The sequence below is a fragment of the Phacochoerus africanus genome, chromosome 5, assembly GCF_016906955.1.
Source record: "Phacochoerus africanus isolate WHEZ1 chromosome 5, ROS_Pafr_v1, whole genome shotgun sequence".
In the NCBI taxonomy this organism is placed as follows: Eukaryota; Metazoa; Chordata; class Mammalia; order Artiodactyla; family Suidae; genus Phacochoerus; species Phacochoerus africanus.
In genome coordinates, this window is record NC_062548.1 from 26,111,332 (window position 1) to 26,128,676 (window position 17,345).

General features: G+C 45.8%; 1 protein-coding gene across 2 annotated transcripts in view; it reads right to left on the bottom strand.

Moving 5' to 3' along the window:
• The window catches only part of PRKCB (protein kinase C beta), a 388,950-nt gene that overhangs the window by 223,389 nt on the left and 148,216 nt on the right, over positions 1–17,345 (bottom strand). The gene's annotated exons all lie outside the window — the stretch shown is intronic.

Genomic DNA, 17,345 nt, shown 5'->3' on the forward strand with positions numbered 1-17,345 from the left:
GGGTCAGACTCTTGGGCACACCAATGGTGCACCCTGCAAATTACTAAGCTTCTAAGGTTACAGAGTTCACAAGATCGGGTCTGCTCAAACTTACAGCCCCCCAAAGATTGCTTAAGTTGTATGATCTTCCACTGGTTTGGGAATAGAATGCTGTTTCTTTTAGGGGTTGAATCAGAGCTGCAGCTGCCAGCCGACACCACAGCCACGGCAATGCTGGATCCTTAACCCCCTGAGCGAGGCCAGGAATTGAACCCACATCTTCATGGACCCTAGTCGGGTTTGTTAACGAAGGGAAATCCCAGAATGTTGCTTCTCCGATCGGGGACCATAGGAAGGAGTTGGCTTGTATTTAGGTCCATAAGCCTTGGTGTTCCTGTTGTGGCTTGGGGGAAATAAACCGACTAGTATCCATGAGGATGCAGGTTCAATCCCTGGCCTCGTTCAGTGGGTTAATGATACAGCGTTGCCACAAGCTTCGGTGTAGGTCTCAGATGTGGCTCGGATCTCGTGTTGCTGTGACTGTGGTGTCGGTCGGCAGCTGTAGCTCCAAGTGGACCCCTAGCCTGGGAACGTCCATATGCCATAGGTATAGCCCTAAAAATTAAAAAAATAAAATAAAAATAAATTTAAAATAAAGCCTACACTGTTTCTACTCTACTAAAACAGTACTTTTTTAAGCACCTCCCATATACCCCAATTTCCAATAAATATTAGATTTCTTTAAACCTTTATATGGCATCATCTGCACTTTAAATGCATTGATCCGTCTATAATTTCTTGATATCCGAAATGACCGGGAACCCTAATTTGCCATTTTTTTCCAAATCAATTGTGCCAGCATCTTTTATTGAATAATTCATCCTCTCTCCATTGATTTCGAATGCCAACTTTATTATAGGCTAAATAATTATATACACTGGGGTCTGTCTTTGAGCCTTCTGTTCTGTTCCACTGCTCCGTCTTATAATAAAGCAATATGGGATTTAATTATAGTAGCTTTAGAATATGTTATATCTTGGCAGGGCAAGCCCTCCCTCTTCATCCTTCGTTTCAACATTTTCTTGGCAATCAGCACACATTCCAGCTGAACTTTATAGAGTCAGTTTATGGGGCTTTTAAAAATACCAAGGGCAATTTTTATTGGAATTGTATTTCGTCAATTCCCCACCCCCAGCTCTGGGGTGTGGCGGCGGGGGTGGTGGTGGGGGATGTATCAGGACTGCAACCAAAATTGTCTTAAAGATAGAAATTAATTTCATGATAATGGACATTTTTATAACAAAAATCTCTCTCTCAGGAATAGGGTGTCCACCTGTTCCAATCGTAGTTTACGTCTCGCCATAAAGCCTTTAATTTTCGCCTGAGTTCTACATATTTCTCATTTAGTATTTATTATCTGAGAGATCTTTTTTCTAGGCTCCTGTGATTGCTGACATCATTTCCACTTCCTGTTCCAAGCAGTCATCATTTACAGAGAGGAAAGCACTAAGCGTTCAGTGTGTTTATTTTGTAAGCATTTTAATTTCTTTGCGATTTTTATTTTACGATGTTTATTTTTCCATTATAGCTGATTTACACTGTTCTGTCAATTTCTACTGTACAGCAAAGTGACCCAGCTACACACCCATATATATATATTCTTTTTCTCACATTCTCCTCCATCATGTTCCATCACAAATGACTGGATATAGTTCCCCGTGCTACACAGCAGGATCTCATGGCTTATCCACTCCTAAGGCAATCATTGGCATATTTTGTAAGCATTTTTAAAACTTGGGACTAGTTTGGGTGGGTTTTCCGTTGCTTCCTTTTGAGTTTTCCAGGGAGAGAATCATATTCTCCCCAATAAGAGCAACTTTCCTTTCTACTGCCTGATAAATATGCCTCTTTGTCCCCCTTATGCGTCCACGTCTAGAATTTCCAGAACCACAGGAAGGTCCTTGTCCTGTTTGGAGCTTTCACTGGCTTCACATCTCCCTCACACTCTCTTCTTTAACTTTGTTATTCATCTTTTCCTCCCCACATTCTCCCACCATGGACAAGGGCAGTACACATCGGCCAAGGCCAAGGTCTCTTTCGGCCGGCTTCCAATTAGCCACAAAAATAAACAACCCATCCCTCGCAACAAGGGATTTGGCACTATTCCAGCATACCCTACAGAGAAGCTCGAAACCGACCAGAAAGCTCAGGAGTTTCTGGTGCAGGTAATTCCTTTACACAATGTGTTTCTGAAAAGTTCTGCCAATCAAAGTTCTCATTAACGAAAAACACTTCAAAGAAAAGTAGTAGGGCTGGCTATTTAAAGAAACACACGAAATGCTTTTGTGATACAAAATAAACACCCCCTCATTTCTGTTTGGCAAATTCAGGGTAAAACCAGCTTTTCTGAAATAAGAACCAACATTGACTGAGCTGCGGAAACACACACCAGATCCTACTTTCAAACAGGTACCTGGTAAGAGCCAAGAATTCCTAGATGCTTCATGGTTTAGTCAATAATTCGTTGCTCTGCAGAGGTTAAAAGCCTGCCACCTACAGCCCTCTGAACCCAACCTGTAGCCATGCTGTATTAGGACTATGTAATGGGGTCTCAAATGCAAATGCCTAAGGGCCAGGTAAGCAATGAAAATGTCTGAGGGTCAGCTGGATACAGCACGTGGAGCTTCCCAGGCTAGGAGTCAAATCGGAGCTCCAGCTGCCGGCCTACAGCACAGTCACAGAAACGCCAGATCCGAGCGGCATCTGCGACCTACACCACAGCTCACGGCAACGCCGGATCCTTAACCCACTGAGCGAGGCCAGGGATCGAACCGGCAACCTCATGGTTCCTAGTTGGATTCGTTTCCTCTGCACCATGACAGGAACTCCAAGATACCACATCTTCATAATCCATTCCTCTGTCGATGGGCAATGCAAGTTGTTTCAATGCCTCGGCTGTTGTGAACAGTGCTGCAGTGAACACAGGGGTGCCTGTATCATCTTGAATGAAAGTTTTCCCTGGATGTATGCCCAGGAGTGGGATTGCTGGATTATATGGTAGTGAGCAAACTATTACCTTTAGAATGGATAAGCAACGAGACCCTACTGTACAGCACAGGCAACTATAACCAATCTCTTGGGAAAGAACAAGATGGAAGATAATGAGAGAGAGAAGGTCTATATATGTATGCTTGGGTCACTTTGCTACAGCAGGAACTGGCACAACACTGTAAATCAACTATACTTTAACTAAGAAATAAACTGAAAAGGAGTTCCCACTGTGGCACAGCAGAAACAATCCGACTAGTATCCATGAGGATGGATGCAGGTTCGATCCCTGGCCTCGCTCAGTGGGTTAAGGATCCAGCATTGCCCTGAGCTGTGGTGTAGGTCGCAGATGGGGCTCGGATCCCGCATTGCTGTGGCTGTGGTGTTGGCCGGCAGCTGCAGCTCCGATTGGACGCCTAGCCTGGGAACCTCCATATGCCTTGGGTGTAGCCCTAAAAAGCAAAGATATAAACAAATAAACAAACAAATAAATAAATAAAGGTTTTAAAAGGAAGGGAAACTGCTACTTGACTCCAGCAGGGGATGAGATGAAGGTGTCAAGCTCCACCCACCTCCAACCCCGCCCTAGTTACATGTAAAATCATGAAGGTCTCAGGCCAGCTTTGTAGGTAGAATAATGTCTTCCCCCAACCTCACCAAAGGTGTCCAGGTCCTCATTCCTGGAACTTGTGCATATGTTACTTCATAGGGCAAAACGGACTCTGCAGATATTATTAAATGAAGGATCTTGAGAGTGGGGATTATACCAGATTTTCCTGGTGGGCCCAATGTAATTACAAGGGTCCTTATCAGAGGGAGGCAGAAGAGTCAGAGGGGCAGGTGTGACTACAAAAGCAGAGGCTGAGTAGTTATGTTGTGAGCCACACAGACATCCAACTCATGGACTTGGAGAACAGACTTGTGGTTGCCGAGGGGAGAGGGAGAGGGAGCGCGATGGACGGGGAGTCTGGGGTTAATAGATGCAAACTATTGCATTTGCAGTGGAAAAGCAATGAAGTCCTGCTGTGCAGCACGGGGAACTATATCGAGTCACTCGTGATGGAACACGACAGAGGATAGATGGGGGGAGAAAGAGAATGCAGGTATATGTGTGACTGGGCCCCTTTGCTGTACAGTCGAAAATGACAGAACACTGTAAACCAACTGTAATGAAAAAAATAAATAAAAATCATTGAAATCAATCAATCAATCAATCAAAGCAGAGGCAGGAGGGATGCCACTGCAGAAAAGGAACAGAAGCCAGGGAGTATGGATGGCCTCTAGAAGCTGGAAAAGGCAGGAAACGAATCGTCCTCTGGAGCCTGCAGAAGGAATGAAGCCCTGCTGCCATCTTGATTTTAGCCTCTTAACACACATTTTCAGGCTTCTGACCTCCAGTACTACCAGGTGATAAATCTATGTCACTTTGAGCCATTAAGTTTGGTTACACCAGCGAGAGGAAACGGATATACCAGCCAAGGGTCAAAAGGCCTGGCTGGTCCCAGAAGCAGGAGACTATACCCAAAAGCCCAGGAGACCCCTCTCCTAGAATACCTGCCGCCAGAAAGCAATGGGACCTCAACTCTGCCTCATCTGGCACCCACCCCCAAATGCCCAACTCTAACTAACCACTCTAAGTTATTTGTTGCATGCAAAGGGGACTAGATCACGTCATTCAATTTATTTTATTTTATTTTATTTTATTTTATTTTATTTTATTTTATTTTTTGTCTTTTTGCTATTTCTTTGGGCCACTCCCACGGCATATGGAGGTTCCCAGGCTAGGAATCTAATCGGAGCTGTAGCCACCGGCCTACGCCAGAGCCACAGCAACGCAGGATCCGAGCCACGTCTGCAACCTACACCACAGCTCACAGCAATGCGGGATCGTCAACCCACTGAGCAAGGGCAGGGACCGAACCCGCAACCCCATGGTTCCTAGTTGGATTCGTTAACCACTGTGCCACGACGGGAACTCCACGTCATTCAATTTTTATTTTCTCTCTCTGGAGCCGATCCACCTCTTGTATCCTATCCTCCCTAGGGTGTCACATGGAAAACTGACATCTTTGGGAAGTAATCTTTGTCCCCGAATCCATTACAACCAAAAAGAGACATTGCAGCACTAGTGGCAGATGCCTGTGATGGGGAAAAAAAAAAAAAAAGAAGAGGCCTCGGCACTTTCCTCAGCTCTTATTTCTCTCAGGAGGCCCCCCAACAGCCATTTCTCAAGAGAGACTTCCATCATCTGCCAGTCCTCTGGATCAGCTGGACCTCCATCTGAACCCTCATGTTAGGACCTATAAACCAAGGGACATGAGCCCAATCACTACACCTCTCTGAGCCTCTGTCTCCTTCTCCAAAATGGGAATGATAGTAGGACCTGCTCTTAGGCTGTGGTGAAGCTCAACTGAGACAACGCATGCAAAGTGCTTAGTAGAAACGGGCATCCAGTGGGAGCCACCAGCATGCAAATTTTGCTCTGCAATAGCTGGGGAGGGTCCCTCTTCCCTCCCAGGTCAAAGATGACTCACAGGCATGAAATTCTGCCTGGTGTCCAAGACAAGGTGGGCCTCCCACACATGCCTTCCAGAACCATCTTGATGATCAAGGGTAGAAAGGCCGGGTTACCCTTTCTGCCCAACACCTGGCCCCCGTGGCCTTTGGAAGTCGGACTCACATGGCCATAGACATGAGTTTGCAAAGGGCTCTCACAGCCCTGTGAGGAAGGTGTTTTGATCCCAGTGATGACAGGGATGCTAAGATGTACATATATATAATGGAATACTACTAAGCCCTAAAAAAGGACAAAATCATGCCATTTGCAGCAACACGGATACAACTAGAGATTCTCATACTCAGTGACATCAGAATGAGAAAGACAAATACCATAGGATATTATTTATATGTAGAATCTAGAATATGGCACAAATGATCCTATCTACCAAAGAGAAACAGATCAGAGACATGAAGAGCAGGCTCGTGGTTGCCAGAGGGGAGAGGGAGAGGAAGTGGGATGGATGGGGAGTTGGGGGTTGGTAGATGCAAAATATTACATTTGGGGTGGATAAAACTATGGGGTCCTCCTGGACAGCACAGGGAACTATGTCCAATCTCTTGGGGTAGAACATGATGGGAAATGGTACGAGAAAAAGGAAGTTTACATATGTACGACTGGGTCACAGAAAGCAGAAATTGATACAACACTGTAAATCAACTATACCAAAAAAATAAATAAATAAATAAATAAGGAGTTCCCGCCGTGGCGCAGTGGTTAACGAACCCGACTAGGAACCATGAGGTTGCGGGTTCGGTCCCTGCCCTTGCTCAGTGGGTTAACGATCCGGCGTTGCCGTGAGCTGTGGGGTAGGTTGCAGACGTGGCTCGGATCCCATGCTGCTGTGGCTCTGGCGTAGGCCGGAGGCTGCAGCTTCGATTTGACCCCTAGCCTGGGAACCTCCATATGCCACGGGAGCGGCCCAAGGAATAGCTAAAAAAGACAATAAATAAATAAATAAATAAATAAACAAACAAACAAACAAACCAGGGCAGGGATGCTGACCCTCAGAGAGAAATAACTTGCCCAAGGGCATCCAGCTGGTCAGTGGCAGTGTTTGAACCCAGGTCTGACTTTCCCTAGAGCCCACTGGTGTGGCTATCGTTCATGTTTGTCATTCGTCTCACTGTTCTGGAAGAAATCCTCCCCCCTTCCCTTACCCCAGCCATCCAGTCAATTGCTAAATCCTACTGACTCTTTTTTTGCAGCCTCTCTTCCATTACATCCTCCTGCATTCTCCCCACTGGCTCCACCCTAACTGCCCTCAGTAACTCAAAGGTGGACTTTTGCAATGAAGCCTTCATGGGGCTCTGCTGATGAGCCCGCCTTGATATCTTTATGAGTCAAAGTTTCCACAACCACAGAGGAGATAAGACCACCAATGTTTCATGATTGCTATCAGGTCTAAACAAGACGTCATGTACAGACACATCAGCATCAGGGCACAAAGTAAACTCTCGATAAAGGTTTATTTCTTTCTTTCCAGGTGGGAGAGGTTTACGGTCCAAGCTCTGCAGCCAAGATGCACCAGACACCACTACTGAATAGCTTCATAACACATAGCCCATTGACCTTGCTGTGTCTTGGTTTCCTAGTTTTTAAGACAGAAATAATAACTGCTATTTTCACTGAGTTGTTATGAGGATTAAATGAGTTCATCTTCGCACAGTGTGTGGATATAGGAAGAGCCTAACATATACTAAATACTGTCAATATTATTCCTACCTACTTCCCTCTACCCCATGCAGCCTACACACCCTTGGAAAATGCATGCTCTGAAAATTCAGCTTGGTATTATTTCCCTGCTCCAACACATTCTCTGGCTGACTCTGTTTAACGTGGCACTGTCCAATATGGTAGCCACTGGTGACATGGCACTATGCCAATTTAAATTCATTAAATAAGATGGAAAATTCAGTTCCTCATTCGCACTCATCACATTTCAAGTGCTTAATAGTCACATGTGGCCAAAAGCTCCCATATTGGACACTCATCTTCGAAAATATTATTGAACAGCTCTGGCCTAAAGAATAAAGTTCAAATACCATAGGTAGCCCGGCGTCTACCCACCATATAACCATCACCTCATTTTCTCCTTATCTCCTCCCCTTCCACTGCCCCACACTCCTGCCAGGCTGGATGACTGGCCCCTTCCATACTGTATTTTACTAATTCTCCACTGTGCAAATTTGTTCCACAAAAGTATCACTGCCAAGAGCCCATCACAGGATGTGCACAAGAAAATTGGAGGCAGAGAGCTTAGTTCTCCAACCAGCAGCCTGAAGGTCAGATTGGAGTTAGAAATGATCATTCAGCTCAGACGCCCCATGGGACAGACCATGGTTGACTCATTCCACCTACTTTATTGCAGGTTATAAACTCAGATGCCTACAACAGCCAGGCCTGCGGACTGAGTGAAGCCAGCCCGGTGTCATACAGCAGGGAAGGTGGCTGGGCTGAACCTGAGAGCACATGCCCATCCCAGGACACCCAGCTCCATCCAACAGTGGCCCTGGGATCACAAGTCCAGTGTTGTCAGATAGGATTTTTTTTTTAATTTTAATTTTTTTTAATTTTTATTTTTTGTCTTCTTAGGGCTGCACCCAAGGCATATAGAAGTTCCCACGCTAGGGGTCACATCAGAGCTGCCAGCCTACACCGCAGCCACAGCAACACAGGATCCGAGCCGCATCTGTGACCTACACCGCAGCTCATGGCAACACCTGATCATTAGTTAACCCACTGAGCGGGACCAAGGTTCGACCCCACATCCTCTTGGATAGCAGTCAGGTTCATTGCCTCTGAGCCCCAGTGGGAACTCCCAGAATTTTTTTTTTTTAAAGCTCTGTGCAAACCATCCAAAGACATCTGAGTCCCACGAGTTCACAAGCTGTTTTAGCCTGTCATCCTGACTCAAACACTTCCACCTTGACCACATGTTATCTCTGAGCTAAAATATCCTCAACCACAGAATGAGGATGAGACAACTTACTTCATGAGCTATGAGAATGAGGCCAGATTCACATGTCTGGTGTGTGCCAGCCCCATATCTAATCCTCCATAAAACAATGAATGAATGTATTAACAATGAATGAATGAATGCTTGACTGGGCTCTTGGGTCACCCCCTCACTCAGAAATCATTCACCAAGGCTGAGTCAGGAGGAAGGCAGCTGTGGCCAAGGCAGCGGGCGCTACTGGTGCCTCTGTAGGCGGCTGGCCCCAGGCAGTCAAGCTGCGTGGGCTCAGAGAGTCACACACAGCCTTGCCTGGACAGCCTTGGGTGTGCAGTGCGGAGTTCTTTTTAAACCTGTATGCCGTGCTTATGACTTAAAGCGTGGACACTGCAGATAAGCCTGCAGTTGAGAATCACTGCTCTGTGCCGTTATCAGAGGCCACTGCTCTACCAATTTCTTATCTCTCCTTCTAGAGATACTCTCTGCATGTGTGTGAGCACACGTGAGTCTCTACCTATATACAAAATATAATTTATCTATGGAGTTCCCATCGTGGCACAGCGGAAACGAATCCGACTAGTATCCATGAGGATGCGATTCGATCCCTAGCCTCTCTCGGTGGGTTAAGGATCCAGCGTTGTCATGAGCTGTGGTGTAGGTCACTAGACACGGCTCAGATCTGGTGTTGTTGTGGCTGTGGTGTAGGCTGGCAGCTACAGCTCCCATTCAACCCTGAGTCTGGGGCCCTCCATATGCCATGGATGCGGCCCTTAAAAAAAAAAAAAAAAAAAAAAAAAACAGTAAAAATAATAATAAATTTCTGTCTTCTTTTTTTTCTTTTTTTTTTTTTTTAAAACTCTGTCCATTTTGTTTCACCCAAATGATACCATTCTATGCCCCTGGCTGCACAATGACTCACCTGGAATCTTCAAAACAAATCAGGGCTCAAGTCCCACCTCCAGAGATTTTGATGAATGAAGGGGAGAGAAGGGAAACTGGAAACAGGGGACTCAAATGTGAAAGGGCATTGCTGATCTGCACCCGCCACCTGGGCTTCCTCCCAAACTCACACAGCTGGAGGCCACTCATCTCAACGCCTAGAGAATGACCCCATTCTGCTTCCAAAACTGCATCATATTCCATCCCCTGGAGCCACTGTTTACTACCCTGTCTTAAAGGGAATTCACCAAGTTCTGATGAGAATGACTTCCTCCTGTAAGAGAAGAAAAAGCAAGAGCCAACGGCATCAGCTGAGCAGCAGCCCAGCACTATGGAGGGAACACGAAAGCAATAGCCTTGGAGTTCCCGTCGTGGCTCAGGGGTTAACGAATCCAACTAGGAACAATGAGGTTGCTGGTTCGATCCCTGGCCTCACTCAGTGGGATAAGGATCCGGCGTTGCCGAGAGCTGTGGTGTAGGTCGCAGATGTGGCTCGGATCCCAAGTTGCGGTGGCCCTGGCGTAGGCCGGTGACTACAGCTCTGATGTGACCCCTAGCATGGGAACCTCCATATGCCACGGGTGCAGCCCTAGAAAAGACAAAGAAAAAAAAAAAAAAAAGCAATAGTTTTGCAGGAATCAGCCACTGCCAGAAAGGAATGTTTTGGTTCATAATGTTATCAAATTTATTTAACTAAGCCAGATAAAGCACTGAAGCCAACAAGAGGTAAAGGACACAGCTCAGAAGGAAACAAACCCATGAAAAGAAAGGCGCCCCTGCTACCACCTCCTGCGACGCCAACCCTGGTGAGAAGGTCCCTGGGCAGGATGGCTGCTGGGTATATCCTGTTTGTTTGGATAACACATGGAGACTGTTCTTGACCCTTTGGCCTCCCCCTTTTGATCAGGCTCTGAAAGTAGGGGCCGCAGGACCAAATGCCATGGCCTAAGAGGAAACATCAACATCCCTTCATTCACCAGCCACATCCCGCCCTAGAGCTCTGGCACCAGGAAAAGACCTGGTCCTGAAACCAGCACCCATCCTCTCTGCTTCTACTTGGGGCGTCCAACCTCCAGTTCCCGTGAGCTCGTTAAGGATGCCCCCTGACTCCCAGGATGGACAGAGGATACGGGCCACAGGGATGGACATGTGATTAAGTCACCCAGGGAGAATCAGCTTCAGGACTCTTGCTGGAATTAGAAGGAAAGAGGGGAGTTCCCGTCGTGGCACAGTGGTTAACAAATCCGACAAGGAACCATGAGGTTGCGGGTTCGATCCCTGCCCTTGCTCAGTGGGTTAAGGATCCGGCGTTGCCGTGAGCTGTGGTGTAGGTTGTAGACACGGCTCGGATTGTGCATGGCTGTGGCTCTGGCATAGGCCAGTGGCTACAGCTCCGATTTGACCCCTAGCCTGGGAATTTTCATATGCCGCGGCAGCGGCCCTAGAAATGGCAAAAAGACCACAAAAAAAAAAAAAAAAGGAAAGGAAAGAGGATTTATTTTCCAGCAGTCCTGCTAAGCTGGAGGGGAATGGGTCTGCCTCTGCCATCCCTATAATCATAAAAGAAAAGCTCTTCTGAGAATGAAGCCATCAAAGAGAAAAGGTAGGGCCAAGAGCTGATAACCACATAGAAGCACCTGGATCCAACCAAGCCTGAAGGGAGAACCCCTCGACTTTTCTATATCAGTCAACAAATCCCTCCTGGTCTAAACCAACATGAACTGGGTTTTTATTTCTTGAAACCAAAGGACTTATGACTAATAAACCAAAGGTGAGAAGTTGAAAGATGGGCAGTGAAGGCCCCTCTTTTCTCCCGTGTTTCATGTGTGCCTATAAATACATCTCTTTTCTTTTTTTATTTCGGGGCTTGATACTAAGAACATTCAATGTGATGAGTCAATGTTGGTGAATTGAAGCAAGCTGGGACACAGTGTTTCACCCTCCCCTTATTCCTCTAAACAGTGCAAGACAGCTCTTCCGAGGAGTTTGTCACAAAAGTGTAACTGGTGAACTCTGGAAAGCTGTAATATCTGCAAATAAAATTGGCACCATGTGCCTTCTGTATATATGACATGTTACATTTATTTCCTTTTAATAAAGGTGGTAGTATTTTTACTTCTAAAAAAAGAGAGGAGTTCCCATTGTGGCTCAGCGGAAACAAATCTGACTAGTACCCATAAGGACAAAGGTTCGATACCCGGTCTCGATCAATGGGTTAAGGATCCGGCGTTGCTGTGAGCTGTGGTAGAGGTCACAGAGCAGCTCAGATCTGGCGTTGCTGTGGCTGAGGCATAGGCCAGCAGCTCTGATATGACCCTTAGCTGGGAACCTCCCTATGCCGCAGGTGTGGCCCTAAAAAGACCAAAAAAAAAAAAAAAAAAGAGGTCAGAGACAGTGGCAGAAGGTAGATTTGACAGGACGCCTTCATCCACAGGCACCTGTTACATGGACTTCTTTTCAGTAAGTGCCTGTTAGGATGGGCACATCCAGCTGGCTGATGCAACAGAGATGGACACCATCTGTCTACTACCAGATCCTATCCATGCTCAAGTAGGCAGGGCCACGTAGCCTCAAGGCCATGTGGTTTCTCAACTGTCAAGTCAAGAAATGGCATGAGTCATATCTACCAAATTGTGGCTCCAGAGCTAGTGGCTTAAAGCCCAGAGATAAATTCAGGTCAATCCCAGTGCCCTAACTTTCTCTAAAAAGCAAACAGAGAAAGCTTAATCCTCCGGCAGGCAAAACACGAGCAACAGCTCTGCAAGAAGGGATGTCCTGTGATGCGAACATTGCAAAAACCACCCCATCAAAGGCAGGGCCATGGAGATTACAGTGGGCACCTGTTGGTTGTGCCTGCCCAGCATCCACCATCCCTGCTTCTGGTAAGCAGCATGTTGATTTTCCTTTGGGAAACCAGCCTTGCTCCTTGATGGGCAGGGCTGTCCATCAAAGCACCCAGCTCTCCCCTGGCCAAGAGGTGGGCGTGCAACTGAAGATCAGCCTATCCCACTCTCTCTCCTGGGAATCTGATTTTTGCATCAGTTGTGTTGCCACACAGAGGCGATCCATTAGTTCCCGCCATGCAGATGCAAGAGCCACTCTGGACCCGGTTCTTTCTCAGGCCTGAATGTAGAATCCAATACCCTTCCTCTTGAATTTGTGTCGCTCACAAGGAAGAAAACAACTCTGACCAATTCAAAGACATCTGATCTCATCCCTTTCAACAACATCCCTGAGGGATGGCCACCAAGCTTCTCACTGTGTATTTCCAGGACAAGGAGCACTCTCCACCTCCTAAGGACAACGTTAATACCAGAGAGTTCTTTAGAGAGAAGAGAGCTCAGCCTCCCTGTAACTTTCTGATCCTGCCCTCCATGTCCCTTACCCTCTCTCTAGCTCCTTCTCAGCTCGTAATCTAATGGGAGTCCTCAAGGCTCTGTCCCAGGTGCTGATCTCTTCTCTTTCCAGGCCACCTTCTCGATCTCTGAGCCTCAGAACTCTACTCACCCTGGTGACATACAAATGTGTACCTCTCAGCCCAGAGCATCCCCCGACGTTCTGGGGACCACCATTTGGATCTCATACTGAAGATGCCTCAAACCCAGGCCTTGTTCTTCTGCCTTACTTCTGTGGTCCCTGCCGTTGTTGTTGTTTTTAATAAAACAATGTATTAAATACTATGGGGATATATACTTTAGAAGAAATGATAGTTACATTCAAGAAGTCTTAGACAAAAATCATGTCAGGTCCATTTTTTTAATTAATAGCAGTTATGTTCCTTCTTCTTCACTCTCCTATTAGATGTTTGAATTTGTATAAAGATGATATCTGGAGAGCTGAAAGTTTTCCAAGCATGTTGACATTTTTTTTTTACAACAACCTTAGCGTATGTTATAACCGTAAAGCTATATATATATATATATGAAACACTAAGTCTCCTGTCTTCATCCCCACTTTTGATTTATGCTTCCCAGACTCTACAAAGGGATTTTTCTTATTTTTTTCTTTTGCCATTTCTTGGGCTGCTCTCGCAGCATATTGAGGTTCCCAGGCTAGGGGCCAAATCAGAGCCATAGCCGCCGGCCTACACCAGAGCCACAGCAACGCGGGATCCGAGCCACGTCTGCAACCTACACCACAGCTCACAGCAACACCGGATCCTTAACCCACTGAGCAAGGCCAGGGATCGAACCCGAAATCTCATGGTTCCTAGTTGGATTTGTTAACCACTGAGCCACAACAGGAACCCCCCCCCCCTTTTTTTTTTTTGGACACACTACAGCATATGGAAGTTCCTGGGCCAGGGATCAAATCTGAGCTGCAGCTGGGACCTGGGCCACAGCTGTGACAATGCAGGATCCTTAATCCACTGCACCACAGCAGAACTCATACAAAAGGGACTTGACTATTCAAATAATAACATCATAATGCATCAAAGACTTAGAGAAAGTAAAGAGAGAATTTTAGGAAAATGTTTTTTCGACCCAACATTGGTATCCACCTTCTAAAGAGGTTCAACACCGGAAACAAGTGGGATGAGGAAACAGGGTTTTTCTTGTTCTATTTTAGGAACACAGTGTGGTTCTTTCCACTAGATACGTGTAACACTTCATCTCTGAAACCTAAGCTTCAAGAATTAGCTAGAGGGAATAAAATCAAAAATTTGCAAAGTTTCTGAAGTTCACCGGTGTTCACAGAAAAAAAACCCAAAAATGATGACGTTAATATTGACCATCTGAATACATGTTTGGATTTTTGATGGGAGTAGGGAGGGGGAAGAATAATCGAGAGCTCTGGTTAGAACCTAAATGCTATTCAGTTTAAACATCTGCCTCATGGCTGATGTCCCCCTCACTCACCTTGGGAGCCACCCTTGACTCCTTAATCGAACCCCAGGAGTTCCCATTGCGGCTCAGCAGAAACGAACCTGACTAGCATCCACGAGGACGCAGGTTTGATCCCTGGCCTCGATCAGTGGGTTAAGGATCCGGCGTTGCCGACAGCTGTGGTGTAGGTCACAGACACGGCTCAGATCTGGCATTGCCATGGCTGTGGTGTAGGCCAGCAGCTACAGCTCTGATTTGACCCCTAGCTTGGGAACCTCCACATGCCACGGGTGCAGCCCTAAAAGGACCCCCTGCAAAAAAAATCAAACCCCGAATTATCCCTCAAATCCAGCCTACTGCTCTCCGTGAAAAAACAGCTTCTGAAGCCAGCATCTTGTTTCCCTACCACCCAGCATCCCTCAGATCTGGGATTAAACGTCATTTCCTGGGAGGGTCTTCCCTGACCCACTAGCCTCGGTTTGACCTGCTTACTGTACAATCCTGTTTGATGTAAACTCTCTAAGCCACTTCATTATTTTCGATAATAAAATGAGGATTACAAAGAATACCCACGCAGAGCGTTGCTGCAAGATTCAATGCAACATCTTAAAAACTGGAACAGAAAAAATAACCCTTAAGACAATACCAGGCACAGAGTAAGATCATCATAAATAGTGGCTTAGCCGCCACTGTGGTTACTGTTCATAATAACTTCTCTCCCAGATTCATTCTATTCAAGCAGAAGAACCACATACTTCGTTCACTGCCGCACTGGTACAGGAAAGTTACTCCATGATATTTCATTAACTGACTGATTGGTGGTGATTTGAGGCCAATGGGTGTGTCCCCACTCCGCCCATCTCCCCAATATGTGCCCTTCAGCAGACTAAACATCTTCCTGTCCTCTCAACAGATTTGGGATACAGGATGCAAGCTTCTCACCGTTATCCTAAGTACCCCGAGGCAAGTAAAGTCATAGTGAAAATGTCCTTATGAGGGAGACGTTCCACCTGCTTTCTTTCTTATTTGAATAAGACCACAGAGGGTGGAAAATCTAAATACAGAGGAGAAAAAAAAAAAAAAAGAAAAAGGAAGGAAACACATAACCCCTGAAATGCTGGTGGTGGTAGTGATCTCCGATTGTAAGGACTTTGAGATCATATTCTTCATTTCATAATTCTTTATTTCCCTAATATTTTAAAAGAATAAAGCAATCATCAAATTTAATCCACTTCATGAGGCTGCATTTTTGTTTTGCTTTTTTTTCACTAGACAAAGAATTATGGGAGTTATCTTGTGGTGCAGCGGGTTAAGGATCAATGCAGCAGCTTGGTTCGCTGCCATGGCACCAAACCCAGGAATTTCCACATGCCACAGGCCCAGCCAAAAGAAAAAAAAAGAGAGAGAAGAAGAAGAATTAAGCAAATGTTCATTGAAGCTTAAATTGTGGTACATAAAAACATTTCAACTGATTGTTTTTGTTTGCTCTGCAGGGCCACACCCGTGGCATATGGAGGGTCCCCAGGCTAGGGGTTCAATCAGAGCTACAGCTGCCAGCCTACACCACAGCCACAGCAACATCAGATCCAAGCCTCAGCTGCGACCTACACCACAGCTCACGGCAATGCCTTAACCTACTGAGCAAGGCCAGGGATCAAACCCGAAGCCTCATGGTCCCAGTCAGATGCATTTCTGCTGCACCACAATGCGAACGCCTAGTTCAACTGACTATTGAACACCAGGAAGAGAGAAATGACAGTGCCAAAATTATCCGTCCTTACCATACATACTAGAATTAATTAGATTACTAGGCAATCTACAGCTTTCATTTTTCTAAGCATTGTTCCATACAAAACGTGTACAGTTTTTCAACATGACATAGAAATCTTAAAGCTATTAGAAAAACATACACTATAAAATATATCCTTCTAGGTGTACAGGATGAGGAGTTCTGAAAGATGCATGACACCCCTGTAATTATCCACAATCGAGAAAGAACATTTGCATCAGCCCAAAAGTGCCCTCATGCCTTTTACAATGAATCCCCTCAGCCCAGCCCCTGACCTGCTTTCTGTTACGATAGACCAATGGGGCCACACAGTATGTCCTATTTTGTGTCTGCTTTTCTTTCTCTCAGGATAATGTTTTCATTATTAATGACTAAGAATGCAGGTGTCAATGTCAGAGGTGAGTTCTTTTTTTTTTTTTCTTCATTTTTAGGGCTGCACCTGCAGCATATGGACGTACCCTGGCTAGGGGTCGAATGGGACATGCAGCGGCTATGGCCACAGCCACAGCAATGTGGGATCCTTAACCCACTGAGCAAGGCCAGGGATCGAACTCACAGCCTCATGGATATCAGTTGGGTTCGTAACCTGCTGAGCCACAGCGGGAACTCCAGCCACAACAGGAACACCATTTTAATTGCTGAATAATGTTCCCTTAAATAGGTATTTCAAAGTTGGTTTATCTATTCATCTGTTGACAATACTTGGGTATTTCCCCCAGTTTCTGGCTTATTATGAATAAAACTGCTATGAATATTCATTTATATGTCTTTGTGTGGGCAGAAAATTTAACTTCTCTTGATAAATACCTAAGAATGGAACTGCTGTGTCATACAGTAACTCTATGTTTAACTGTATAAGAAACTGCCACTTTTTCCCCAAAATGATTGCACCACTTTATTTTTTAGGAAGAAAACAATCCAACACATTACTTTTAATAGGTTTACAGGTTTCTTAGGGTCTCAGCAGGAAATGGAATTCACTCTAGATATTCAATTAAAGATATTAGCAACTCTGGAAAATGTTCCCACACCTAAGGCTACAAGTATAATCTAGTGAAACAGAGTAGCAAGAACGCAGTAAGAGCTACAACCAGGAGCTGCCATGGCAGGAGGCCAGAGATGGAGGGAGGGAGATGAGGGTGAAAATAACCCCAAACCGCCTCTCCTCCTGCCCTCTAGTCTCTGGCTGCCACCTGCCAATGGCCCACCTCAGCCAGCATCAGCCAACAGGGAGCCCAGGAGATGCAGCCC